Here is an 11297-nt window from a genome sequence, read left to right as displayed (position 1 = left end):
GTTGAGTTGAATAAGTTCTTTATAGAATTTGGATATTAACCCTTTATCTGATATGTCATTTGCAAATATCTTCTCCCATTCTGTCAGTTGTCTTTTAGATCTGCTGATTGTTTCCTTTACTGTGCAGCATATTATCTTGATGAAGTCCCAATAGTTCATTTTTGCTTCTGTTTCCCTGCCTCTAGAGGCATGTTATGTAAGAAGTTGCTGCAGCTGAGGTCAGAGAGGTTGTTGCCTATTTTCTCCTCTTGGATTTTGATGGTTTACTGTCTTACATTTAGGTCTCTCTTCCTTTTTGAGTTTATTTTTGTGTATGATATATGAAAATGGTAAAGGTTCATTCTTCTGCATGTCTCTATCCAGCTTTCCCAACACTATTTGCTGAAGAGACTGTCTTTATTTCATTGAATATTCTTTTCTTCTTTGTCAAAGATTAGTTGGACATACATTGGTGGGCCCATTTATGGGTTCCCTATTCTGTTCCATCGATTTAAGTGCCTTTTTTTGTGCCAGTACAATACTATGTTGATGATTACATCTTTGTAATACAGCTTGAAGTCTGGAATTATGATGCCTCCAGCTTTGTTTTTCTTTTCAGGATTGCTTTGGCTATTCCAGATCATTTCTGGTTTCATACAAATTTTAGGATTCTTTGTTCTAGCTCTGTAAAGAATGCTGGTGTTACTTTGATAAGGATTGCATTGAATATGTAGATTGCTTTGGATAATATAGGCTTTTTAACAATATTTGTTCTTCCAATTCATGAGCATGGAATGTTTTTCCATTTTTTGTGTGTCTTCTTCAATTTCTTCATAAGCTTTCTATAAGTTTCAGTGTACCGATTTTTCACTACTTTGGTTAGGTTTATTCATAGGTATTTTGTGGTTTTTGATGCATTTATAAATGGGATTGATTCCTTGATTTCTCTTTCTGTTGCTTCATTATTGGTGTATAGAAATGCAACTGATATCTGTACATTGATTTTATATCCTGTGACTTTGCTGAATTCATGGATCAGTTCTAGTAGTTTTTTAGTGGAGTCTTTTGGGTTTTCCACATAGGTTACCATGTCATCCACAAAGAGTGAAAGTTGGACTTCTTGCTTGCCAGTTTGGATGTCTTTTATTTCTTTGTATTGTCTGATTGTTGAGGCTAGAACTTCCAATAGTATGTTGAATAACAGTGGTGAGAGTGGATATCCCTCTCATGTTCCTTACCTTAGAGGGAAAGTTCTTAGTTTTTCCCCATTGAGGGTGATATTAGCAGTGGGTCTTTCATATATGGCCTTTATGCTTTTGACATATGATCCTCCTATCCCTACTTTCTTGAGAGTTTTTATCAATAAAGGAGGCTGTATTTTGTCAAATGCTTTTTCTGCATTTATTAAGAGGATCCTATGGTCTTTCAAAGAACCAGCTCCTGGTCGATTGATCTCTTCTACTCTTTGCCACTATTGAACCAGCCCTGAATCCCAGGAATAAAGCCCACTTGATCATGGTGAATAATTTTTTTAATGTATTGTCAGATCTAGTTTGCTAGTATCTTGTTGAGAATTTTTGCATCCAGGTTCATCTGGGAAATAGGTCTGTAACTCTCCTTTTTAGTGAGGTCTTTGTCTAGTTTTGGAACGATGGCCTCATAGAATGAGTTTGAAAGATTTTCTTCCACTGCTATTTTTGGAACAGCTTAAAAAGAATGTGTCAACTCTTCTTTAAATGTTAGTTGAATTCTTATGGAAAGCCATCTGTCCTTGGACTAGTTTTTTGGGAGTTATTTGATTACTGATTCAATTTATTGGCTATGGGCCTATTCAAATTTTCGATTTCTTCCTATGTCAGTTTTGGTGGTTTATATGTTTCTAGGAATTTGTCCACTTCTTCCACATAGCCCAGATTTTGGGATTTAATTTTTCATAAAATTCTCTTATTTGTGTGTCTGTGGTGCTGGTTGTGACGTCTCCTCTTTCATACCTGACTTTATTTATTTGGATCCTTTCCTTTTTCTTTTTGATCAATCTGACTAGGGTTTTATTAATTTTATTAATTCTTTCAAAGAACCAGCTCCTGGTTGATTGATCTCTTCTACTCTTTGGGTTTTTTTTTTTAATTTCAATATTATTGCTTTCTGCTCTAATCATTATTATTTCCCTTCTGCTGGTTTTGGTTTTTATTTGCTGTTTCTTTCTCCAGGTTTTTAGGTATAAAGGTTAGATTGTGTATTTGAGAACTTTTTTACTTCATTAGGAAAGTCTGGATTGCTAAATATTTCCCTTTTATGCCTTTGATGCATCCCAGAATTTTTTGGACTGTCGTGTTACCATTTTCACTGGCTTTCATGTACTTTTTATTTTCCTCTTTAATTTTTTTGGCTAATCCATTCATTCTTTAGTAGGCTGTTCTTTAATCTCCAAGTATTCTTGGACTTCCCAATTTTTTTCTTGTGATTGATTTTGAATTTCATAGCATTGTGGTCTGAAAATATGCATGGTATGAACTCGATATTTTTGTACTTGAGGGCTCATTTTTGTGTCAGTATGTGATCTATTCTGGAGAATATTCCATGTCCACTGCTTTAGGAGGAAATGTTCTGAGTATATCTGTTAAGCCCATCCAGTCCAATGTGTCATTAAAAACCATTGTTTTTTTGTTGATTTTCTGTCTACATGATCTGTCTATTGCTGTAAGTGGGGTGTTGAAGTCCCCTACTATCATGTTATTATTATCAATGAGTTTCTTTGTGTTTGAGATTAATTTATTTCTATATTTGGGTGTTCCATGCTGGGAGCATATATATTTACAATTGTTAGGTCTTCTTGGTATATAGACCCTTAATCATGATATAATTCCCTGCTTCATCTCTTTTTATTTTTATATTTTAAAATCAATTTTGTTTGATATAAGTATGACTAGTCTAGCTTTATTTTGTTGACCATTAGCATGATAGATTGTTCTCCATCCCCTTACTTTAAATCTGCAGGTGTCTTTAAGTCTAAAATAAGTCTCTTGTAAGCAGCATATAGATGGGTCTTGTTTTCTTGTTTTTTTTAAATTTAATTTTTTAATGTTTATATATTTTTGAGAGAGAGAGGGAGCATAGAAGGGTCAGAGAAGGAGACATAGAATCCGAAGACGACTCCAGTCTTTGGGCTGTCAGCACGCAGCCAGAGTGAGACTTGAATCCATGAACCATGAGATCATGACCTGAGTTGAAATTAAATACTGAGTTCATTTACATTTAGAGAGAGTTTAGAAAGATATGAATTTAGTGCCACTGTATTCCCTGTAGACTTGGTGTTTCTAATGATATTCTCTGCTCCTTTCTAGGCTTTGTTGGTTTTGGTCTGTTTTGTTCTGTTTTATCTTTTCTCCACTCAAAGAGCCCCCCTTAAAATTTCTTGCATGGCTGATTTAGTGGACACAAACTCCTTTATTTTTGTTTATCTAGGAAACTGTCTCTCCTTCTGTTTTGAATGCCATTCTTTCTGGATTAAGAATTCTTGGCTGCATATTTTTCTGATTCAGCACGTTCAATATATCCTGCCACTTCTTTCTGGTTTGCCAAGTTTCTGCAGATAGGTCTACTGTGAACCTGGTCTGTCTTCTCTTATGGGTTATGGACTTTTTTTCCCCCTTGCTGCTTTCATAATTATTGCCTTGTCTGTGTATTTTTTGATCTGACTATGATATGCTTTGATGGTGGTTAGTTTTTGTTGAATCTAATGGGGGTTCTCTGTGCTTCTTGGATTTTGATGTCTATGTCCTTTTCCAGATTAGGAAAGTTTTAGCTATAATTTACTTACATAAACTTTCAAAAGGTAGGCATTTTAAATGATATAATGGGACAATTGTGAAATTCTGATTCCTTTCATTTTGGGGGATTGTGGTTGTTTCTGTTTCACTTAATGACTTTTGTAGACATATTCTGCAATGTCTCTATCTTTTACTATGTGCTGATGCTGAAATCTGTTCAGTTAGTTTACAAGTCAGCTAATGATAGAACAGAAATTTTGTTAAATGCCTTCAGCCAGTAAGTCCCTCCCCTTTCATCAAGGGGCTCTGTGTGTGCATTGGGTCATACTTTCAACACTTTGGCAGCTTATAATTTTTCTAGGACACTGACTGCCTACTTTGACAGAGCCTCAAGGTAACAAACTGGTGACAGATTAAGGCTTGTTTAGGTATTTAAAGTGTAAAGGGGCGCCTGAGTGGCTTAGTCGGTTAAGCGTCCGACTTTCGCTTAGGTCATGATCTCGTGGTTCGTGGGTTCGAGCCCCTGGTCGGGCTCTGTGCTGACTGCCAGCTCAGAGCCTGGAGCCTGTTTCAGAGTCTGTGATTCCCTCTCTCTCTGACCCTCCCCTGCTCACGCTGTCTCTCTCTCTCTCCTAGAAATAAATAAAAACATTAAAAAAATTCTTAAAAAAAAATAAATAAAGTGTATGAAGATGACCTTCCATGTTTACATGGCATCCTAGATCCCCAGTAATGTTTCAGAGATTTTCAAATCTCCCTAAGTGTATCTCATCTCATTTCCCATAATTTTTTAAAAAGTCCTGACTCCTGTGTTATCCAACGGGTAGCCCCACCTCAGGGAAGTGTAATGTTAAACTGTAATACTTATCATTTTCAACAAAGACCATAGGGGGTAAAACTCTCTTGATGAGTAATGTTTATATTTCCTTGCCTCATGGTATTCGTTTTTTTATGTGACTTTTTTGGTCAATTAAATTAGTGGATGAGAAAAGAGCCAATAATTGAAATTTTCTTATGCAATAATATTTTTATTTTTGTGGTTCTGCCATTATCATGTGAAAATTATGAGCTAGCTGTACCACAAGTTCATGGAGGATAAAAATATGAGAAGACTGGCACCAACCTACCACCCCATTTTTGGCTCATATACATATATCATACCACTTCTGAACCAAGATAGAGAATCTCATTCTTTTCATCAGCTGGAGTCATGGAAGCAATGAGGCTAAGGACAGCGTTTGAAAGCATATCAGAGGAAACGTGGTATTCTGGATAGACATAGGCCTGATACCACTATTCCTTTTAGATCGTATTATGGATGTCACTATGCCTAGTTAATCTTGTGAATCATTAGATCAGATAACATCCAGGTCATGATGGATACTTCTAACTCCATATTCCCTTCATTTATCAAAGTCATATTTCAGTCTTTACTGGTTCCAGTAACTTGGCAGCCGCTGGCTTTGAATGAGCTAATAGTTTCAATTGTTCTAGAACTCTATGTGGTTCTGTCTTCTAGTTTTTCTAACAAGGCTAATCAGAGATGCCATAAGGCACAATTATTCGTCAAAGTAAAATTTCTAGATTTATCTTTGTATTCTCTGCCAAATGACAAGAGAGTCCCACAGCCTGAAACTGCTGTGGGGCCCACTCTTGCTTTGAGCTCCTTCTACAACTTGGAACTTTTTAGGTCTCCTGACAAATGGATCATGTGTCAGAAAATGTTGGATGCTGTCTCTAATTTTCAAAGAGGTCCTCTAAATGCTTTGGATTTTTAAAAGAGGTAGGGAACATCAGGTACTACTAATTGTCCTCTATCATATAGCAGAGTCCAGAAAGTTTTTTCTTAAAATAACACATGGTAAATATTTTACGACTGTAGGCTACATGTTCTCTGACAGAGCTATTAAACTCTGCTGTTCTGGCTTGAAAATAGCTATAGACAATATGTTAATAGATGGCCGAGCTGTGTTCCAATAAAACTTTGTTCACCAAAATAAGTGTCCTGTCAATGAATCGTAGTGTTCCATCATCCTGCCTCAGCAGGTCAATTCTCCAAATAACTGAGATCTTTGGATTCTGAAGTCCTTACCAGATCTCGGTGGGATTTGTTTCTCACTCATTGGAATACATGCTTTCTAAGGCATTAATAGAACTTGACACTTTCTGCTCACCATGTACCTTTAGCAAAATGTCATCATTATCATGTACCACCAGGATGTACTAATGGATGCCTAGATAATCAATATACCCTCAGTTTAATGTAAAAGAATGTTTTATCTTTTTCATGTAAAAACCATGTTTAATCAACATTACCATTAGTAATTAATATAGACAAGAATGCAGATCAGCAGCACAAATCAAGTGTGAAAGTTGTGCTGCTCTCTTCCTATGAAGAAGACACATACCCACAACTGCTGCAATTGTGACAACTATTCAGTCACCCACCAGTATTCATCTGATTTTTGTGTATGGTGTAAGTGGCCCAGCTTCATTCTTTTAAACATTACTGTCCAGTTTTCCCAATGCCATCTGTTGAAGAGACTGTCTTTTTTTCCTTTGGATATTCTTTTCTGCTTTGTTGAAGATTAGTTGACTATATAGTTGTGTGTTCTTTTATGGGTTTTCTATTCTGTTTCATCGATCTGTCTATTTTTGTGTCAGTACCATACTATCTTGATCACAACAGTTTTGTAATAACTTGAAGTCTGGAATTGTGATATCTCCAGCTTTGCTCTTTCTTTTTCAAGATTACTTTGGCTATTCAGGGTTTTTCGTGGTTCCATACTAATTTTAAGATTGCTTGTTCTAGCTCTGTGAAAAATGATGTTGATATTTTGATAAGGATTGCACTAAATGTGTAGATTGCTTTGGGTAATATAGACATTTTAACAATATTTATTCCTCCAATCCATGACTATGGAATGTTTTCGATTTCTTTCTGTCATCCTCAATTTCTTTCATCAGTGTTTTATAGTTTTAAGAGTACAAGTCTTTCATCTTTGTGTTTCGGTTTATTCCTGGGTATCATGGTTTTTGATGCAATTGCAAATGGAATTGATTCCTTGATTTCTTTTTCTGCTGCTTCATTATTGGTGTATATATATATGCAACAGATTTCTGTATGTTGAGTTTGTATCTTGCTACTTTACCGAATTCCTGTGTCAGTTCTAGCAATTTTTTTGTGGAGTCTTTTAGGTTTTCTATATAATCATGTCATCTACAAATATGACAGTTTGACATTTTCCTGTTTCATTTGAATGCCATTTATTTCTTTGTGTTGTCTCATTGCTGTGGCTAGGACTTCCAGCACTATGTAAAATAACAGTGGTGTGGGAAAAGCTCTCAGTTTTTCCCCATTGAGGATGATATTAGCTGTGGGTGATTCTTAGATACTTTAAAATTTGTGCTCATTCTCTCACTTTCACATTTGAAGTGACTATAAATAACGACTCAAGGGCTGAAGTCTAAATCAAAACTCTTCTACAATTAACTTCATACTTATATACTGATTCTTTCATATTATTTCTTATTTAGCTCTGTATTTAGCTCCTACCTTAGAAACGAATTTCATTCACTTGATGCTTTTTCCCCACATATCCTATGCTCCCATGTTTGGTCAATGCTTTGACTCTTTTTAACATGTCCCAATTCCTTTAGGTCTATAATATTTCTTCCCTATCTACTTCCTCCATTCTTATTCTCAGAAAAAAGTGTTTTTCCTTGGCCTATCTTCTTATGTACTACTCATGTCTACTGCAAGTTCTGTGTGTGCTTGACTACCTAAATATAAGCCCTCTCTCTACCCATGAGCTACCATAAGACTCAAAGGAAGGTTAAAAATAAAAGCCACACTGGAGATTAAAAAAGTAAACTCTGGATTTGCCAAATGGGGAAATACACCAGAAAAATCCATTGACTGTTGCCTGATCTAAATGAAAATTGATCTAAATGAAAATTAATAGAACACAGTTTCTGCCAAGTATCTCATGCCCTAATATGCAATTTTAAAATTTCAATATTACACAATTTTGTGCAATGACCTGCCCTTAATTATTGTTTGCACTGAATATCTTGATCTTTTCCAGTACAACTCCAACGCATTTCATATCTGCTATTATTTTTGGCAGCAAACAAACGAGATTTTAAAGCAGATATTTAGCTTTAACATATTATGCCAGTTATTTTTTAAATATTGAAAACTGCTAAAATAAGGGTCGTGTTCAATGCTTTTATAAAATATTTGGAGTTTCATAACACAAATTAAACAGCAAAAACTGAAATAAAATCTTGAAGATTATTAATGGTTAATGTCAAGCAAATATCCCCAGGAATTTTGCCAGTGGTACATATTTATATGTTTATACATACATTTTAACTACCTGAATATTTTTAAATAAGTGATTACATAAATATAATACAGAAACTTCAAGAGGCACTATTTATACTGAGGTCTATGAAAGTGGCACTCTCACAGCGTGCAATAGATATACTGATAAAATGCTATTCCAGGGCTCATTACCAAAAAGTATTTATTTGGAAACTATTTAGAAAAGTCCAAAAAAAAAAAAAAAAAACAAAACCCCAGTTACAATGAAATGTATTCAATTAATGTAAAATCTAAAACCCTAACATTTCACACATGCACTTTCTTCTCCCTGGATTTTGAATCTGGACAGTGAAACTACAAATCCTTTTGGCTTCCAAGCTAGGGGAGAAGGAGGGTGCCTGGAAGAGGGAAGATATGACGTAACCTGACAAAGAAGGTAGGCTGGCTTGTCCTTAAGGAACAACATCTGAACTTCCTTTACTTCTACAAGTACTCTGTGAACCTAAACATGGTCACCAGGAGAATATGTTTTAATCAGATGACAAAGCAAAGTTTTGGGTCTTGTTTCTCATGCAGCCAAATGGTTCATGCTCTTGTCTAGAAGCAAGGAAAGGGTAGCTAAAGCTATTCTAAAAAAATATTCATTATTCCAATTTTGAGCTTTGTAATCTCTGAAGATTATACATTCATGGAAATGTTTCTTCAAGTTTATTCATTCATTTTTGAGAGCGAGAGAGAGCGAGTGAGCAAGGGAGGGAAAGAGAGAGAATCCCAAGCTGTCAGCTCAGAGCCTGAAATGGGGCTTGAACCCATGAACTGTGAGATCATAACCTGAGCTGAAACCAAGATTTGGATGTGTAACCAACTGAGCCATCCATGTGCCCTGAAAACTTTTTAAAAAAATAACATGTGTATAAACTGTATGTGTCTGAAAATTAGCAGTGATACTCAGAATGGTATATGTCGAATGTATGAAGAGTTATGCACATAGTGCAAAAAGCCAGAAAAATGATATGTCCTTTTTTCATTGTGGTAGAGAGATCCCAGGGTAACCTTGCTTGGAATGCCAAAGCCCATCTTCCACTGTTCTGTTCCAAGGAATTTTGGATATGTAATGTTGAAGAATACTAAATTCTGTGTCTTCCTTGTCCAGATAGAGTGATCAAATCTATGATAATAGCTAAAAGGAATTAGAGGAAGAAGGAAGATTGGAGAATATATTCTCTCAGAGGAGGAGGAAGAAGAGCAAGCCACAAAATGAAAAGCAAACTTTTAAAGTTGAAGACAACATGGTAAGATCTTATAGGAAGGTTTTAACCACTTTCCCCCTTTTACACTGGACTATGGGAATATTTATGATTAAAATTCAATTTTTAGGTGATTTACTTTAATGTTGTTTATTTTTATTTTGTTCATCTTATGTATCTTGATTTATCTTCTCGAAATCCAAGTGAACATTAACATTCACAATCATATATGTTAATGGTGATGAGAAAACTAAAGGAAAAGAAAATAAACGGGTATGTTCATTTTCTATGGAAATGGAAAACAGAATTTAAATAGTTAACTGAATATGTTCCAAGCACAATTGACTATTGACTATAAGATATTCATCTACATCTTTATCTGGAAAAGCCTAACTTATTATTCAAGGTTAGCTTAAATATTATCTCATCTACCAAATTTTTACCAACTCCTCTAGCCTAGTATTATTTTTTACTTTGTGACTACATTTTATTTCACATATACCTACCTGATAGTAAGATATATTGTACACACGTTTCTTTCCTTGGTTAGATGTTTAAATTCCCTTAGTCATGGAGTTGTCCCAAATACCTGTACCTTCAGCCTTTAACATAAGGCATTGCATATAGAATATGCTCAAAAATTGTGGAATGATTATGGTTGAATATGACTATTGAAAAGAATCTGTAATAAAAATTGAAAGGAAGAAAGAAAGGGGAAGGAAAAAAAAGGAAGGGAGGGAGGAAGAATGGAAACAAGGAATCATTATTTATGAAGGAAGCATGAACTTGTCTACTCAAATATATATAAATACACATTTTAACAAATATTTATAAAAATATATTTTGTTATTTGCTATGTGTAAGAGTGTCATTGAGCTTAATGTGCAACCTTTCTATCAAACTCTAGTATATCTATGTACATTTTTACATTTTCATAGTTCTTTACAAATTATACTTGAGAAGAAATCTATTAGTATTCATTTTTGGAAGTAGTAAGTATGTTCAAAATCCACACGCTGAATTTTCTCAGCCAGTTAGTAAAGAGTTATGGAGTCAACGTGATTCATGTACATTTAAAATTTTCATTCTCGAAAGGACTTAAAGTGGAAGTTAGAAATAAGCAGTCTTTGATTTGCTATTGCTCTAAGTTCAGTTCCTATGTTGAAGCCCCTATCTCCCAATGTCCTCTTCTCCCTTCTGGTTCTCTTCCTATATTGAGTCCCACTTGAAACTCTTGTTTGCTTGCAATAAAATCAACTTGGGATGTTGGGAAAATGTGATCTCAAAGAAATATTCATCAGTTTGAAAAAGTAACTTGGTGGATGCCATTGTTACTTTGCCCAGATCTTCTTTATATCTTCTTATCAGCAGATGCTTTCCTCCTCCATATGCTGTGAATATTGCCTGATAATGGCTCATAGTTGTTTCTTCTCCAGGTCAATGCCTTCCTTCAGAGAGGATCTGCCTAACAGAAGAGTATGCTCTGCCCCTTCCCATACTGGAGTGATCAAGACCAAAGACTGACGGAAAAACAGGTTACAATTCCAGCCCCTTACCTCAAGGAGAAAACAGCTCTATTGTGCAATTCCTGATCCAGTGTTACCTCATGGGATCAGATTGAAGCTGGTGTGTGGGTGCAAACACATGCTTGTTGGATTTTTTCTCCTGATCTATCCAACTTTTCTTTTCTTGAGAGCACTCCCCCAATAAATAACTTGAACACAAATATCTCTCCAACTCTTTTGGGAAACTGACCTAAGCCATAGGTAAAGTTTTTAAGGATTGAGGTAAAGAAATTCCCGACATTTCTCCTAAAATGCCAAGTATATTGATTATTTTTGATAGACAATTTTCATGTTGGAAAGTGTTTTCAGTAGAGAACAATGTTTGACTCATACTACTTGCTAAAGTTTTGAGTTTTGTCACATTAATAATCACTGACCTTCTATTATGAATCAAATCTTATTACTC

General features: G+C 35.1%; 1 long non-coding RNA gene across 1 annotated transcript; it reads left to right on the top strand.

The window, feature by feature from the left end:
- Positions 1-5273: 5273 nt before the first annotated feature.
- Positions 5274-11052, top strand: LOC144230078 (uncharacterized). Its single transcript, XR_013334681.1, has 4 exons — positions 5274-5532; positions 8429-8515; positions 9233-9371; positions 10763-11052. It is a non-coding gene; the product is annotated as an uncharacterized LOC144230078 (long non-coding RNA).
- The last annotated feature ends 245 nt before the right edge of the window (positions 11053-11297 follow it).

The sequence above is a fragment of the Crocuta crocuta genome, unplaced genomic scaffold (assembly GCF_008692635.1).
Source record: "Crocuta crocuta isolate KB4526 unplaced genomic scaffold, BGI_CrCroc_1.0 scaffold402, whole genome shotgun sequence".
Lineage (NCBI taxonomy): Eukaryota > Metazoa > Chordata > Mammalia > Carnivora > Hyaenidae > Crocuta > Crocuta crocuta.
Note: the sequence above shows the minus strand (reverse complement) of the source record. Positions and strands in the feature narration are given on the sequence as shown.